The following is a 12,836-nucleotide window of genomic DNA, read 5'->3' as shown; positions in this document are numbered from 1 at the left end:
TTGACACTACTGTAACCCCTTTTCTTACTGGGTCAATAAAATGTGCCTCCACCCAAGCTTAATTATATGTGTGTATAATACCTAGGCTCGCTTGGGTAAGCCTGATTAAACTTAAGTGTATTTTGCAATGTGGTGCACACAATAATTATCACAATAAATCACCTACTTCTTTCTCCCTTTTGAATCCTGTAGGTACAGATGAAATGGGACCTTCTTAATGCTCTTCCAAGTAAGTAAACACACGGTATTATAGACTTTTGTTATTTTATGTTAACAGATGTGAAAGAATGAGAGCAAACACATTAACAACACATCATAGTTTTCAGCATACATTTAGGGAACATGCATATATACCAATATACATTACTGTGTTCAAGAATAACAAAGTTACACTTTCCTCTAACACTACTGTCTCTTTGATGAACATACAAATTGATGAAGTCCTCTATCAATTGTGTATATAGACATCCTTGTCAATTTTCACCATGTATTGGTCAGTTTTCAATGTCTTTGAAACATTCAAACCTAACTTCTTGTATTACCAATAGTTTCTTAAACTAACATAAATACCACAATAAGGGCGGGCGAAACAGGAGTCAATGAAGGAGGTTTATGTATCTCTAGCTATTTATCACTTCTCTGTAACATAAATAGCACAATAAGGGCGGGCGAGACAGGAGTCAATGAAGGAGTATTATGAAAAGACTTTGTAGCAGTACCCCAATTAAGCCACAATGTCATATATAAGTCCTCCAGAAGTGGGGATGTTATTGATGTAATATAATCCTTTTTCTTTGTACCTAGGCCAGAGCTATGTCCCCAATTATTAATGAGATCAATCAGTACTTATACTGTAGATAATTTGAAGGTCGCTGCTTGCCCAAAACCTCAGGATAAATCAGTACTCCAGGTGCTCTTCTCTCCTTAGGATTATCTCCCTAGTACTTTTCCTCCTTTTTTGCTATATGTTTGACTAAGATTCCAAATAATAATGTTAGTATAAGTCTCAAGGTGACTTCTGGGGTAGAATAACTCCTATCTGTGCTGTTACGTTTAGGGTCAATTATTAATGCTGTATAAGAGATCTAGTGTGTTACTGGTGTAATAGTACTCACTGTAGGTACAGCGCTGCTGCTGTTCCCACTGCCACTAGTTAGCTTTACTCACTTCTGCTACCAAACTAGCTGTCAGCTGCCTGTATAATGCAGGCTTTCCTTGCCTTGGTACCGGTAGCTGGGACTCAGGCACGGCTGTCAGCTATCTCAATATGGGCAGTCTCTCTTACTGACTGGCCCCGGCACTGACGCGACTCTACTCTTCACCTCTGGCCGCCTTCTACTGGAACAGCCGCTGGGAACTGTGGTCACCTCTGACCAAGTCGCTAACCATCCAGCCTCACTCTGGCCCTGCACAAACTCACACTCCCGGACGCTGCTAGGCTCTCCCTTCACACAGCGCCGGTGGAGTGATAAGTGGCAGCCTTTGGTGAGGGGAACTCCCGACTGTCAGCTGCTGCTAACAGTTCTTAACTACCACTCTGCAAACGGATCCACATTTCCTGACTGAAACCAAATCACTCCCACCTATATTACTCCGCTCCTGCTCTGCATGCTTATGTTCCAACATTAAGCCCTGCCAGTCCCGCCCTTTTACAATCAAAACATAACATTTTACAAAGATTAATCTCTATATTTAATCTTATATGCTAAAACAACTTTCCCTAATAAATTGTGATATATCATATCTCAGAGATCTGTCACAATATCCCTATACTCCCTGTATAACAAACTCTAGACATATATCAATATGGCTACACTACTTAACCACTTGCCTGGCACGGTCGTATCAGATACGACAGCACCAGGCTGGGCTTTCCCTGACATGGTCGTATCTGATACGACCAGTCAGAAAATGGCCACTAGGCGGCTGTGGGAAGCTAATCTTCCCACAGCCGCCTACATCAGAGGGACCTTCTGGTCCCTCTGCAAGAATGGCTGCCTCTCCAGCGTGTCACCCTCCATCTGCGGCTCCGGAACAACGCTGCTTTGTGTCCGGGCCGCCAGCGGTAGACGCTTCTACTAGGTGATCACTGTGGAGGAGCAGCAGCAGCGGCTCTGGTAGCCGCGGCTGCTGCAATGTTCGCCCGGGCTCAGCTCTGCCTCCCCGTCCCCATGTGCCCAATCACTGCTGGCCACAGTGATCGGGCAATAAATCATTTTGAACAAATATAAAAAATATATATACGTATATATATATGTATATATATATATGTATGTATATATATATATATATATATGTATGTAAATATATATACATACATATTGAAACTGTTGTAATTCCTACACCGTTCTCCCGATTAGGATGTAATTACCCTCAAATTAAATCTGAAAGTCTGCAGTTAAAGCACATCCTATTTGATTAATTTCAAAACCATTGTGGTGGTGAATAGAGGCCAAAATCTGAAAATTCTGTCAATGTCCCAATATTTATGGACCTGACTGTATATATATATATATATATATATATATATACGTATGTGTGTATGTATATATATATATATATATATATATACTGTGTGTGTGTGTATATATATATATATAATGTTTGATCGATATATATATGTATATCGATTGATGATTATCGCAGAGCCTCTGATTAGGGATGGCAACTGGACATTGATGGTTTGCAAACCATCGATGGTCTGACTGAAGACAAGTGGTTTGCCATTGCTTGTGGCTATCAATGTTGCACCATCGATGGCAACCCTCAATCGATGTTTAGAAAACATCGGCAGTTGTGGTGTACACAGATCTCCTCGACCAATCGCAAAACAATTGATGGCTTCTAACGATGGTTGAACCATCGATGGTACAGCCGTCAATGGCCATCACTACAGTATAATATAAAAATTGCTATTTTTATGGTATACTGTGTTTTAAAAAAAATATTTTTCTCATATAAAATAGTGATGGATAAGTTTAAAATTATGTTCGTGACCTAATTCAATCACAAAAGAAACCGACAATTTTGGAGCGGTTTTTGGAAAAAGAATGTCAGTTAAGTGGTTAAGCACCACAAACAGCTTCATTAGGGCTATTCAGGCACATCTATATTGATCCCCAATGTTAGTGCATCTTTTGGGGGGTGTCAGGCTGCTTTCCCCAAATCTGAAAGCACTTTTCACCTGTTTGATACTCGCAAGGATGCATTTTCACGTCTTTCAGAATTGAATACGGCGAATAGCGGGGACGAGCACAAAAAAGTTTTTGCGGCCAAAACACGCGATGTAGGCAACAAGTGCGGCAGGTGAAACATTATCGCAGGTGCGAAACTAATTGAATACGGGCCTAAGTTCCGGGCGCAGGGGAAACATCTGAATAGCTCTGAGAACTATTTCCCGGTGCTAGTCACATCATGTTTAATTGAATTGCCCGCAACGTGGACGGTATGTATGGGTTTTTTTTTTTTTGTTTGTTTTTTTAATTCTTCTTACACTAATGCGTGACTAAGTGAACAGCATTTGAATTGATCCATTAGGCACCTATTACCATAGGCACCACCCAGAATAATTGAATTCCCCTGTATGTGTTTTATTTATTTCCTGTGTGGCCTATGGGCCTGATTCAGCAGCAATTGCAAGTGTGACTGCATACGCAGATCAAGCGATTTCCGTGATAGGCTGCTAGCGTTTGGGGGTGGTGACGAGGTAGTGGTCGGAAAAAACGCTGGTGTGCCCATCTATTTGAACGACGTTGCCTGGGTGTGTATAAATTAGCCACTGCGATTACATACGTCGTCTCGGAGACAAGAGTTGCAGTGTCAGCGGCAGGTAAGACCTACTGTAATTGCTGCGTGAGTGGTTGATGTGCGTCGATGTTTATGCAGAAGAACGACAGTAAACGTATGTGAGAAAGCAGTAGTGCTTTGGCAAGCAATAGCATATTATCGCAGCTGCGTTCCATGCAAATTTGTAGAGCTTCCTATGTGTGCCAATGTGTTTTGTTTTTTTTCATGCAAAGCTTTATGTGATTTATTTCCTTGTGGGAGCCTAAGTGTATTCATTTTATTATTTTCCCTATGTGTGCCAACATGTTTTTTTCTCATGCAAAACTTATGTGATTTATTTATTTTCTGTGGCAGGGGTATATGTGTTTCATTTTTTCCTATGTGCATATTTTTTTTCATGCAAAACATTCTTGCAAAACCTATGAGGGAAATTCAGTTTCACTGGGGGATGTTTAAAGTAATGGGCACCTAACGGATAATTATATTTATTCAGGCGTCCATGACACACTTGTTTTGATAGGCCACACCCCTCTTGACATAGCTATGTCCCATGATTCATTGGCCTCGCCCATTTTGTGTGTGCCTTCGGTGCGCATATACACTGAATGCCCATACCCCCACTTCAAAATTCCCACTTCGACCACTGTTACTAATGTTATAATGTTATATGAATACAAAGTGAACAAACATTAATCAGAATGCATAAAGCTTGTGAAAGACTATGTGAGAAAATGCACAGTGTACACAGGACAAGAAAGGCTTGTGGTGAAGCTCTGAAGGTAAGCCTGTTGTCCCAAAATCACTCTTGCCGGAATTAGCACAGATGGCCCATGTGCTGACGCATGCAGGGTAAGGTGACCATGATTAGTCTAAATCAGACTTACTGGTATGCTCCCAACTTTTCATCAATTACAGCCAGATACTGTGCTTTCTTGCAGAAAAATGCAGGATGTTCAGTTAAACAATAGCTTCACATCATCCCCAAACATCAGGTTCTTTCCAAATCATACAGATTGATTTAATTCAGCTACCATGGGTTGGGAAGCTTCAATATCAGTGGAAGGCCGATAGGGGTGATGATCCCAATTGCTAATTTAGGTTAGTACCCCTAACCCTATCCCCAACCTCAACCCTCCTATAGGCGTGCCTAACCCTAACCTCCCCCCCTAGTGCCTAACCCTAACCCCTCTCTAAGTGCCTAAACCTAACCCCCCCTTCTCCACAGCCTAAACCTAAGTTTCCCAGTGGAGGAGCCTAACCCTAACCTGCCCCCGGGGGTGCCCAACCCTAACCCCCTTCCCCTAACCTAAACCTAACCCTCCTGGGGGGTGTGTACCCTAAGTCCCCCTTTATGAGCCCCTAACCTAACTGTCCCCCCATGGCTGTCCTCACCCAGGGCCTGGTTTACCTTCATTCGGCATGCCGGGCTCCCGGCATAGGTCTAATGACAGGCATCGGGACTTAGGAGCCTGTCATTAGTACCTTGCCGGGATTTGACAGTCGGGAAGCCAGCAGTCAGCATTTCAACTGTCGGCTTCCTGACTGCATCCCCAGAATAACCCCTAGAGCATTCCATCAGTATAATCACTACAGGATAATTAAATATTTCCCCCTATGAGACACTGTTTGGAAAGCTACCCAACGTTGTTATTGCACCCGATTATGAACTCAGTAAGATAAATTATTTAACTATGAGTAATAACATCTCACTAAGTAACTAGCTAAAGAAGATACACACTGCTGTGATCAATACACAACCAATACCAGTGGAAGATGATTGCCATGATCTACAACCTGGTGATGAGGTGATGGTCTGAAATTTCTTGAGATCAGGTTCGCTGACAGATTGTTGGAAAGGACCCAATCAAGTATTGATGGCAACTCCAAACACTGGTAAAGTAAAGGAGAAGATGAGGTGGATGCACGCAAAACATTGTAGATAATTGAAATCTCCTGATACAGCTTAATTGGAGGAAATTTTTCAAGATATGGCTACTTCACCCATAAAAGCATCAAATGAGTGGCACTTACAGGCACCTCCTGGACCACTTGCCAACAAGTGAGTGGTTCAGTCAGAATAAAACTATGCCACTTGCCAGTGCAGTAACTCTACAGAGAAACATAACTCTAAGAAGAGTACTGTGGAGATCATCATGAACAGAAATTTGTTGTTGGGCACAAGGCCAGATTTGGAACTTTGGGGTTGCATTATTTGATGGGTATTGTGACTATCAAGACCATTATTTTGATTTAAAGTTTGAATATTTCAACAACTAATGATGATATGACCAATGATATACTGTATATGATAAATATGCATTAATATGTAGTAAGTAGTTATAAAGGGGAGACCATAAAGATTATTTGACAGGAAATGAAATGATAAAAATGCATCGTACGATTGCAGAAACCCTTAATAAAAGTAAATGTTAGATTTGTAATCACTCAACTATGAGTGTAGAGGTAGGCATACCTATACTAGGTCACTTTATCAACAATACAGATATGATACATTTAGAGTGGTCTTGCCATAAGCAAATTAATGGGAATCACACTTGTTTTAGCAAATCACCTAAAGACAGTCTATAGTGGATTTCCACTATCTTAATGTATCAGCAGCTAGTTTTATTTATGCCCCCACCTTGCAAGTGACAGTTGCTACAGGGAGACCTGAGTTGTGCATAAATATTTATTTATTTATTAAGAGTTTCTTATATAGTACAGCATATTTCGTTGCGCTTTACAATTGGAAACATTAATAGAACAAAACTGGGTAATAACAGATGAATATATAGTTAGGAGGACCCTGCTCACAAGCTTACAATCTAAATATAGATGATAAGCAACTTATATGACAGAAAATTAATGGGATAAAGAGAGTACTGTACAGTTACATTACATGTTAAAAACAAAACTTAGGTTATGATAATTGTACAGGATCAACTTTTGTAATTAAGATGCCTAGTTCCTGTTCATTTAATAATCTAAGCTCCTGTTGGTATTCATTAGATAATGTGGGGTATTTGGTTGTAAATAATACATTGTTTCAATTATAAAGTTACTGCAGCAATTTGTACATTTGCAGCAGCAAAAACTGTGGCTTTCTTTATGGCATATATGGAAAGTAAAATGGGGAATATACCCTTTAGATTCTCAGATAGTGAGTGTGCTGCTGGAGTACTTTTTCCATTATCCATTATTTATATGGTAGAAAAGGTGATTTCAGAAATATTGACTATAATGGGTCTGATAGTAGGAGAATTGGTTGTCTATTACTCAGACAGTGGTAGAAGTTGCCCAAATTCAGAAAGTGGCTTTACATTAGAGAATGGCACTGCACCACTTGAGCTGAAGGAGGAATATGTGCTGTAGTAGGTCAAGAAATTATTGGGCATTTGAATAAGGTTCAGGAATTACATAAAGACTAGAGAAGTAAAAATTAGGTGCTGGAGAAGGTGATGACTATTTTTGATGGTTAAGCTCAAGTGTTGCTAACCGTTTAATTGAAATAATACAATATATTATGTTTGGCATAATTATTTTAGGCATAGTATTCATAGGTTGTCAAGTTTGGAACAATAATTTATGTACAATGTACTGTATTTAGGGATTCCAAATGTTAAAAGTGAAGAAAGAAATTGCTGTCTTAATTATACATATGTGTCCTCATACTGTACATCCAGTCTCAATACGCCACACAGCATGACTTGCCTGGTGCGAGTAAGCCGCAAGGTCCCGCACTACTTTGCTAGCATCAGGCGTCTTTTCACCGAAAATGCACAAGTTGCAATGCGATGCGACTAGGACGCACCAGCACCGATTTTTACCTTTGTGATATGCATTATATAATTCTCATTATTAATAGTCATTATTTTTTCTCTACTCTGTCTTCCCTAGTTGCACTTGATTTCCTTTTATTAGCCAATGCCTTTATTGCTGGAAGAATAGATTCTAATGAATCCAGATTTCTGCTTTTTCTGCAATTTCCCCATGATTTTGCAAATCAAAGATTTATTAAATGCAAACTTGCATTAAAATCGCATGTCAAAAACAACTTTTGATGGAAATAGACAAACGTTGTATGGTTAACAATCACAAGAAAATAATTAATGGATTTACTAAAAATCTAGTTTGTCAAATCAATCAAAATTGCACTCAAATCACAGCACAAAATCAATAGATCTGCCTGTGAGCAGCGGGTTTGTCTGAAGTATGCTCAGTATCAGCATAATCTGTGCAGGCATTGGTGTGTTTCTGTGTAAATTAAGGGTTAATATTAAAAAACTAGCTTGGAATCATCCCTCAAAAGCATAACCAGCCTCGGACTTCGTGTGGTGCTATTATTTTAATATTTTCTTCACAGTGGGACACCAGGTGCCAATAGGCAGTGGTGTAAAAAAATATATAGATCTACAATACACACACACACATGTCTTTAGCCTATAGAAACACACAGAAGAGCCTTCACCAAAACTCCCAATAATAGTCCGCTTAATATAAATGGTGTTCTACAATGGCGCTGCCCAAAGTTATCAGGTATCAGAGTCACAGTACAGAAAGTGCAAATACTTTAAATATTTCTTAGACTAAGATACGGGGTAATGGAAGTTTTTTCTTCCCTAATCAATTCCTTGGGTTAATAGTAAAACTTGTGTAGATTATATGTCAAATCTTAAATTTTATAACCTCAAAAGATAAGAAGGAGCAAGCATAGTGCAATATTGTCTGTAATAAAATTAAATTTATTTACACATCACACTCACATAGGGTTAAAAAATAATCAGCATATACAGTGTCACCATCACAATGGTGTAGTCTCACAGGATCATCAGACCTCCAAATGTGCAGCAGACCGCATCTCCCAGATGGAAAGATTATAAATTCAATAGATAAAAAGTAGCAATATTGTCTGTAATAAAATAGGATATTTATTTACACATTGCACTCACATAGGTAAAAATAAATCAGCATGTGAGTGCGATGTGTAAGTAAATGTCATATTTTATTACAGACAATATTGCACTAAGTTTGTTCCTTCTTATTTTTTAAGGTAACATATTATCTAAACAAGTTTTACTATTAGCCATGTAATTGTTTAGGGAAGAAACAACTTCCCTTACCCTGTATCCAAGTGTAAGAAATATTTAAGTATTTGCACTTTCTGTATGGTGACTCTGATACTTGATACCTTGGCCAGCACCATTGTGGAACACCATTTATATTAGGCAGTGGTGTAGCAATGGCCCCCTGTAGACCCCACGGTGGCTTGGGGGTATTGACAGGGGGGCACGGGGGAACACTGAGGATTGGAACAGCAAGGGGGAGGCTCCCCCCCTCGGCATTCTTATCCTCATGGTTGCCAGGGAGAACATCAGCATTAGCTCCACAGCCCTTCCCTGCCTCTCCTTGGCTGTGATTGATCTTGGCTCAGTCAGAGGTCTCCTATGATTAGTGGGGAGAAGTGTGAGGCACCCCCTTCTTTTGTTATGAGACCCTGTTATCTGCCTTTGGGAAGGAAACATGTGGCAGTGGTAAGAGGAACAGAGCGATCGGGGAGCCCAGGGGTACAGGTGAAGCTACACATGAGAGTTCTTTTTTTTTACCAAAATGTTATGGGGGGCACCAGAAACTTTTTGGCAGGAGGGACAAAATTTATAGTTATGCCATTCAGCAGGCCCTGAATCTCCAGGCATGCTGGCACTTGTGGGTCTACAAGTGTTGGTATGCTGGGGCAGGCTTGCTGGGACTTGTAGTCCCACTGTAAAGAAAAATATTATTTGCAATATTTTACACCATTACCCCCTGCCGCCAGGGATGCGGGTAAGAGCCCTATGGCTGGTTTAGCCTTAGGAGGGGGAATCCCATTTTATTTTGGGGGTCCCCATTTTCTCTATATTTACAGCCCTGGTATGACCAGTTTGGGGCTGGCTTTACATTATGGCAGGGGGACCCCACACTGTGTGATTCCCTTCTATAGCGTAAGCCCTCAGGCTGTTTTAACCTGGTGCTGGTTACTGGTAAAAAATGGGACCCCACACCAGTTTTTAATTTTTTAGTACCAGACCATGCTCAGATATATGGGTCTGATTATGCTTTTGGGGGGATCCCCACTCATTTTTTTTTAAATTGACCCTCTATTAACTCATTTACACACAAAAGCCTGCAGAGATATATTGATCTGTGCTATGCTTTAAATCCACTACAAAATGTCATTGGATTCATGCTTCTATTTGTCATCAGAGTCTATTGCAAATGGGACAAAGTGACTGATCTTGGACATGCCATAAACCAATGTTTATCACCATCACATCAAAAAATACAATCCAACATGATGCTTAGTATAATTAAGATTTTGAGTCTAAAATGTTCTGGTAATGTCCAGTGATTTTCTTTAGAAGTCAAACACAATTCTTAGCAAATGTACCCTCCTGGGTCTATTGCTTTAACAGGCATTGTCTGTGCTATGTAGATTGGAGGGGGAATATAACCTGATCTCTTAGCATAATAAATATGCCTTCCACTCACCTGGCTTTTTTGCTAAATTATCTTTTCCATTTATCTAAATAAAGTTCCTATCAATGAAATATTAGGATATTTTTAAAGCCAACTCTTGAGAAATTTCTGTCACACTTCCATAATTTTATACATCATACTTGCTGGACTGCCACATGGCATCTCTAACATTAGAGATTCTTTACCTGGCAAGGATATTTTTTTCCCATTTCAATTGTTTATCTTTTTTTTAGAGCCCGGCCTTCATTATCCATTATGGTGGTAGTATGGTCTATCCAGTATTAAAGAAAAATTACTCCTCCTTTTGGGAATTCTTATAACCTTTTTCAGCCCTGTTTCATGCTCTACTAAACTCAGCTCTATTGTGTAGAATTTGCTTTGTCCCAGTAGGAAGTATCCCTGACATGATCCAGTACATGGGAGTTTAACCATTGCCTCTCCCTTACACCAGCCCTATCCAAACGTAAGCAGTCATAAAGGCCCAACCAAATCTACACACATGCTCTCACAGGAAACATTCTCAATTTAACAAAATGTGGCAGTCAAAATTTACTAAAAACTAAACTTTAACTTTAAAATTAAAAAAAAATTTAAAACGTTAAGAAGGTTTCAACAACAAAAAGCCAACAATGACAGAAGGTTTGTGACAGAGTACATGGAGCAAAGTAAGAAAATAAGGTTTTGCCTAGTGGCCACAGTTGATTCAACTACCTGAACTCTAGGTCCTCTTCCCTCTTCATGTGTCAATATTGGGTTGATCTCGGTGGGACCTCCTTTAAAATGTTATGGAAGACAGTTTGTACATAATGGAGTCTTCTCCAGATGTATTATGCACATCTGTACAAAGCAAGCAATATCAAATTTGCAAGCTACTGTATATGTTATACAAGTCATCTGTTATTAAACACCCTTGTATATGTATAAGACCCCTAGAGCCTCCTACTGACATCTTCTGCCTACAACAACAACCTGTTGTTCCAATAGGGTTGAATACACTCACTGGTACTTAGCTAATACAAGGGTGATCACAGGATATTGGCTGGAGTAGATGCAAATACTTTACAGAGTCAGGGTAATTGCAGAATTAGAACCAACATCCACAGGGTTAATTTCAGGACAGTTAGTCTGGATAGCAAACAGGTAAATTAGCAGACAGCCACAATAATCCACACAGCAAGACTTGTAGCAGAAACACAGAATCCAACACAGCATATAAATATATTATCCACTTGTGCAAGGCAGATATTAGTATTTGCAGAAACATAACAGCAGAGATGATATTCACTGTGTCAGCATAGGTGTGCAAGGTAGATATTTGTATTTTCAAAAACATAACAGCAGACATGATATTCACTGTGTCAGCATAATTGTGCAAGGCAGATATATGTATTTGCAGAAACACAAAAGCAGAGATGATATTCACTGTGTAGGTTTGGTAATACTTGCAGTTGGTAGAACCAATAATTAAAGTTCCACAAGAATGCAGTAAACTGGAAACAAACATGGCTGGGCATGTGCAGAACAGTAAATCAAAACAATGATACACATGGAATGGACCAGGCAGCAACACTGAGGTATAAGCTACCACCATCAGGGAATGCTAGGACTGTCTGCAATTTAACAGGAAGAGGAACCAATGCAAGCCTTGATTGCAATTACAGCTGAACAGCACAAACACTGAGAGCTTGATTACAGACTGGGTGCAGCTGAATGCCTCCACAATACTGTTTAACTTCCCTGCTGCCTAGCAACATCCAGGATTAGAAACTGCTAAGGCTATCAAAAATCCTAGCAACAGATCATAACATTATCAGCCTTACATACCAGATTTGTTTAAAATATACAATATGTCCATCAAAGTTTGTATTATACACTCATCATTACAGTATCTTAATCTCATGATTATGTCTACATTATTAAAAATATTCCCTAAGTGAACACTAACCTATTTCTTCTGAAAAGTTCATATCCACAAACTATCTTATGATTCATTAACTGCTGTTGTCTGTTTCCAAATATATCTTTACAAGATCATAAAAATTATTTATTTGTGCAATCTAAGAATACAGTGTTAAATGTTCATTTACTATTATATTATATATCTTGATCATGCAGCTTCCATTGTATTCAGTTATCCATATTATAATATTGCCTACTGCCCATAGTTAACAATGTTAATCTAGTGCCTCTAAATTTTGGTCATCATATAATTACAGAAAAATACCTTACAAATATTGTGTGCATGAGACCTTAACAGAGAGAGTAGCAGCAGAAACACACTTCCCTGTACTGTAACTTTTGGGAATTCAAATTGGTCATGTGAACATATCTCTGAGATTTGTCTTTATTTTGCTCATTAAACATATTTTGTAGTCAAGCAATGAACATAAGAATACACTTCTTTCTGTAGATACTGAACAATTAGTGAATTTCTAAAAGTCCTGTGAGTCTTTTAGCATTCTGGAACATAATTATAAACAAGGGGTAACATGCAAAGATTAACTTTAAAACACCCAATTACCCATAAAACCAGATAA

The sequence above is a fragment of the Taudactylus pleione genome, unplaced genomic scaffold (genome assembly GCF_031769625.1).
Source record: "Taudactylus pleione unplaced genomic scaffold, aTauple2 ptg000129l, whole genome shotgun sequence".
In the NCBI taxonomy this organism is placed as follows: Eukaryota; Metazoa; Chordata; class Amphibia; order Anura; family Myobatrachidae; genus Taudactylus; species Taudactylus pleione.
This window is presented reverse-complemented; position numbering follows the sequence as displayed.